The 6,000-nt window shown below is 41.8% G+C and overlaps 1 protein-coding gene across 3 annotated transcripts in view; it reads right to left on the minus strand.

Moving 5' to 3' along the window:
• F13A1 (coagulation factor XIII A chain) overlaps positions 1–5,250 on the minus strand; it is a 256,915-nt gene extending 251,665 nt beyond the window's left edge. For 2 of the 3 annotated variants that reach the window (XM_040432510.1, XM_040432507.1), the window contains exon 1: positions 5,107–5,250. The gene's annotated coding sequence lies outside the window, so the exon portion shown is untranslated. Of the gene's footprint in view, positions 1–5,071 lie in introns of all 3 variants that reach the window. The other variant, XM_040432508.1, reaches the window with a different exon arrangement.
• Between the last annotated feature and the right edge of the window lie 750 nt (positions 5,251–6,000).

Below are 6,000 nucleotides of genomic sequence, written 5' to 3' on the forward strand. Positions count from 1 at the left end.
ATGGGGTGATCACCACAGTCATTGATCATGCCCCTGTAAGGCTTCATTCAGACGTCCGGATGCGTTTTGCGGATCCGATCCATCTATCAGTGCATCTGTAAAAATCATGCGGACGTCTGAATGGAGCTTTACAGGGGGGTAATCAATGACAGGGGGGTGATCAGGGAGTCTATATGGGGTGATCACCACAGTCATTGATCACGCCCCTGTAAGGCTTCATTCAGACGTCCGGATGCGTTTTGCGGATCCGATCCATCTATCAGTGCATCCGTAAAAATCATGCGGACGTCTGAATGGAGCTTTACAGGGGGGTAATCAATGACAGGGGGGTAATCAATGACAGGGGGGTGATCAGGGAGTCTATATGGGGTGATCACCACAGTCATTGATCATGCCCCTGTAAGGCTTCATTCAGACGTCCGGATGCGTTTTGCGGATCCGATCCATCTATCAGTGCATCCGTAAAAATCATGCGGACATCTGAATGGAGCTTTACAGGGGGGTAATCAATGACAGGGGGGTGATCACCACAGTCATTGATCATGCCCCTGTAAGGCTTCATTCAGACGACCGGATGCGTTTTGCGGATCCGATCCATCTATCAGTGGATCCGTAAAAATCATGCGGACGTCTGAATGGAGCTTTACAGGGGGTAATCAATGACAGGGGGGTGATCAGGGAGTCTATATGGGGTGATCACCACAGTCATTGATCACGCCCCTGTAAGGCTTCATTCAGACGTCCGGATGCGTTTTGCGGATCCGATCCATCTATCAGTGGATCCGTAAAAATCATGCGGACGTCTGAATGGAGCTTTACAGGGGGTTGATCAATGACAGGGGGGTAATCAATGACAGGGGGGTGATCAGGGAGTCTATATGGGGTGATCAGGGGTGATTAGGGGTGATCAGGGGCTAATAAGGGGTTAATAAGTGACGGGGGGGGGGGGGTGTAGTGTAGTGTAGTGGTGCTTGGTGCTACTTTACTGAGCTACCTGTGTCCTCTGGTGGTCGATCCAAACAAAGGGGACCACCAGAGGACCAGGTAGCAGGTATATTAGACGCTGTTATCAAAACAGCGTCTAATATACCTGTTAGGGGTTAAAAAAAACACATCTCCAGCCTGCCAGCGAACGATCGCCGCTGGCAGGCTGGAGATCAACTCTCTTACCTTCCGTTCCTGTGAGCGCGCGCGCCTGTGTGCGCGCGTTCACAGGAAGTCTCGCGTCTCGCGAGATGACGCGTATATGCGTGACTGTGCGCAGGGCTGCCACCTCCGGAACGCGATCCTGCGTTAGGCGGTCCGGAGGTGGTTAAAGGGAACCTGTCACCGGGATGTTGTGTATAGACCTGAGGACATGGGTTGCTAGATGGCCGCTAGCACATCCGCAATATCCAGTCCCCATAGCTCTGTGTGCTTTTATTGTGTCAAAAAAACTATTTGATACATATGCAAATGAACTGACTCATCTCAGGGACAGGACTCATCTCAGGTTAATTTGCATATGTATCAAATTGTTTTTTTTACGCAATAAAAGCACACAGAGCTATGAGGACTAGGTATTGTTGATGTGCTAGCGGCCATCTAGCAACCCATGTCCTCAAATCTATACACAAAATCCCAGTGACAGGTTCCCTTTAAATGTCACAGTGAAGATGCTGGACTTATCCATTTAATATGGGAATGCCCAATTATTGCAGAGTATTGGTTAAAGATATGTGATAAATTAGGTAGTAGTTCCTCCTTAAAATTGGCTCCAAAAATAGAAATTGCAATCTTAGGTATTTTTCCAAATATAAAGAAAGGTCAAAAGTATAAATTATTGTGGTTAAGGGGGTTGTCTTCGGCCAAGGCTATCATTGTAAAGAATTGGGGCTCAGTTAAATACCCCAAATTGTAAGAATGGAAGGAGTTCATGGACAAAACTAGAGAATACGAGCGAATATGGTATCAGGGAAGGGCGCAAATGCAGACCTGGTATCAGGTCTGCAACAACTAGTTTTAAGGCTGTGTTATGATTGACTCCTGTGGCTCCAGCGACGACAAGGGGGACAAGGGTGGGAATGGGTTAGGGGGGATGTAAATGTAATACTATTATCGGGATGACAGAATGCATCACAAGTTCTATCTGAAGAACCATCCAGATAGGAAGCTTATAGGAATTGATAAATATATTGCTAGAACATGTTATGCCCCTTTTTATTATATGTTTTAATATGCTTATATGTTATATACAGTACAGACCAAAAGTTTGGACACACCTTCTCATTCAAAGAGTTTTCTTTATTTTCATGACTATGAAAATTGTAGATTCACACTGAAGGCATCAAAACTATGAATTAACACATGTGGAATTATATACATAACAAACAAGTGTGAAACAACTGAAAATATGTCATATTCTATGTTCTTCAAAGTAGCCACCTTTTGCTTTGATTACTGCTTTGCACACTCTTGGCATTCTCTTGATGAGCTTCAAGAGGTGGTCCCCTGAAATGGTTTTCACTTCACAGGTGTGCCTTGTCAGGTTTAATAAGTGGGGTTCCTTGCCTTATAAATGGGGTTGGGACCATCAGTTGCGTTGAGGAGAAGTCAGGTGGATACACAGCTGATAGTCCTACTGAATAGACTGTTAGAATTGGTATTATGGCAAGAAAAAAGCAGCTAAGTAAAGAAAAACGAGTGGCCATCATTACTTTAAGAAATGAAGGTCAGTCAGTCAGCCGAAAAATTGGGAAAACTTTGAAAGTAAGGGCTATTTGATCATGAAGGAGAGTGATGGGGTGCTGCGCCAGATGACCTGGCCTCCACAGTCACCGGACCTGAACCCAATCGAGATGGTTTGGGGTGAGCTGGACCGCAGAGTGAAGGCAAAAGGGCCAACAAGTGCTAAGCATCTCTGGGAACTCCTTCAAGACTGTTGGAAGACCATTTCAGGGGACTACCTCTTGAAGCTCATCAAAAGAATGCCAAGAGTGTGCAAAGCAGTAATCAAAGCAAAAGGTGGCTACTTTGAAGAACCTAGAATATGACATATTTTCAGTTGTTTCACACTTGTTTGTTATGTATATAATTCCACATGTGTTAATTCATAGTTTTGATGCCTTCATAGTCATGAAAATAAAGAAAACTCTTTGAATGAGAAGGTGTGTCCAAACTTTTGGTCTGTACTGTATGTATTTGGTCATAACTAATCAAGATTTATAAAAAAAAAACTCAATAAAAAACTGGAGAATTTTTCTAGGCTCGTTTACAACCAGACACTTTTTCTTCTGACAATCAACACTTCTGCATGTCATACGGCAGTAATTCTGACCCTGTCAAGGCATCATTTTTGGTCGCTTGGTCCCCCAAGCAACTATTTTTATTTTTTTATGCTATTACACCATGTGTGTTTAAACATCATTTGCCCGCATAAGGGACAATATTTGGAAGCCTTGGAATATGAAAAAGCATAACACATGGGCAGGTGTGCTGTATGTTAACGCAGTCAATAATAATAATATTTATTTATATAGCACCACCATATTCCGCAGCGCTTTGCAATTCAGAGGATTCATGTACAAAACAAGTTACCACAAAGTTACTGGCTAATACACAACTAAAACACTAGGAGTAAGGGCCCTGCTTGCAAGAGCTTACAATCTATGAGGATGTTGGGGGTGACAAAAAAGGTAGTAAAACATGTGTTTGCCCGTAGCTATGTATGTCAGTGTCACTCAGACATCATTTACTATTGTTGTAATTGCATTCGAGAGCTTGGGGAGGGTAATGGGGGGAGGGAAAAAGAAAAAAAAATCATAAAAAAATAAATGAAAAAAGATAACAAGTTTTCCTTAAAATTCTGAGTCTTAGGAGGCTATAGGGCAGGGGTGGGCAACCTGCAGCAGAGGGTGTTGTATACCAATTTTCAGGGCAATTGGAACCACTTTGTTTTGGTCTGCATTGATTTGGGTCTGAACTGAACTTTTTCAAAAATTTGGCGTACTTGAACCAAACCAAATCTCGAGTGGTTCGCTCATTGCTACTCTATACTTTCCCTTCTTTTATGATGCACTCCTGATTTTGGCTTCCAGAACTGCATCAAGTAACTTGAACGTATGGATATACAATTAGCATGCAGAAATGCTGCCTCCACAGTGGGTCTGCCTGTCAAGATAAGCATGTGGAGGACAACTGTCCATCCAGTCACCAACTATTTTTTTGTGTGGCTACTAAATTCTGAACATGGGGTCTTTAACAAAACCCACGGACATTTTCTGCAACTAACTGTCTGTTTACTACTCATAAAGTAATGCAAATATTTTTGAATATTTTGACATTACATTTCCTGTACGTGTTGCAGAATGCATTAGTTTGAAACAGGCTGTCTGTACACATCTGCTCCTATCCTTTTCTTATAATTGCTTCTTGCCCTTTTTATCCTGAACATGTGAGATGGTGTGAAAAAATCTACTCCTGTAATAAACAGCAGTAACATGTTCCTATAAATCAAACATTCAAGCTAAAAATGGTCACTAAGCTTTTCAGGAGATGCAACTGGCAATTTTACAAAATTTGGGTCAAATCCAGTTAATTTACAATCAATTTGCTCATCTCTACTGCCCTCACTTGAGAAGTTGATTCAGCAGACAATGCTCTGTGAGCTAGACAGCCGGGACATCTTTTAAAAAAAGAGATTCCTCTGCAGCTACATTGTATATGCTGCAGTTCTATGTCTCTGCTGTTGCAAAACAACATATGATTTCACCAGATGCTACAGACTACAGGATATTTCATACCAATCATTCAATGGTCGACAGGCATCTTGCTCTTTATAAAAGAAGATCTGCAGCACTTGAAGTGTTTTTTAAGGAACATTGCAACCCTTACTATAAATTGAAGAATGTTTAGATGTTATCTCTAAGTTCAGTCAGCTTTATAAATACACTTAGTCTGTGCCCTTCTGCTTTTCTATGGTCACCAAGCTTCCTGGTGCCTTCATGTTTTTCTAATTTACTGTAAGAAGGACATTATACAATTTATATAAGTAAAAGTGTTAGTAATAAAGGGACATAAAGGGTATTCATACCTGCAGTGTTTAAAGTAGTAAAAGAGTAAACATACCTTGTGTTCCACTGGTTGATTTAGTTTTTTTCTCCCACAAGAATTTGCACCGTCTTGTAAAATTCTCTTTTCAGTGAAAAATGCCTTTCCACCCCCAACTCCAACAATGCCCTCATTGGTTTCTCCTTTCTGTCATCTCCACCCATTCCAGCTGACTAATTATTATCACATTGCAGGACTTTCAAAAAAGTTATCTGTGCAAAAGTGGTCCTTGCCTGCAAAGAGGAAACAGATGACAATCATTAAGCCAAAAACAGAGGAACTGATGTTTCACAAGTAAATTCCTAAAGACTTTGCGTTTAATAGGACACATCCAGTGCTCTGACATGGAATCCATTCTAACAATACATTACATTCTGTCTGTTTAATTTACATTTATTTAATAAAAGCCGATAGAAAGACAGAAAGAATATACAGTGAACCCTGGAGGAGCCGGTGCAGAGATGGGAGTGGTAGTGGCCCTAATACAGTATTTTGTCACGGTGTACTCCCTCAGGCTGTTGCTCCCTGGGTCATTGGTAAAATGGAAATGTAGTATTGAAGAATGACCCCAGAAATAAATGTAACAAAGTCTTTTTACTAAATGCAATTTGAAACAGAATTTTAAAATACGTCTAATAGCAGCAGATTACACTTCTCTGGAACTAGTAAGGATAATGAAGGTAGGTTGGATGGCGGCAATTGTAGCACTTAGGTCATACTGGCAAAGTAAAGCTCTGAGTGATGGGTGTCTTTGCTGTAGTCCCTCGGCTTGCAGCAGTTCACTGTACAGGTTGGTTACAGTAGTTCATTTTGGATTGGAGTAAGTTGATCTCTCTGGAGAATCTGTAACAGGAACAAGAGGCGTGACTTGACCTTCCTCACCCCTCCATAGCATAGGAAACAGGACCACTC

This window comes from Bufo bufo, chromosome 5, assembly GCF_905171765.1.
Source record: "Bufo bufo chromosome 5, aBufBuf1.1, whole genome shotgun sequence".
Lineage (NCBI taxonomy): Eukaryota > Metazoa > Chordata > Amphibia > Anura > Bufonidae > Bufo > Bufo bufo.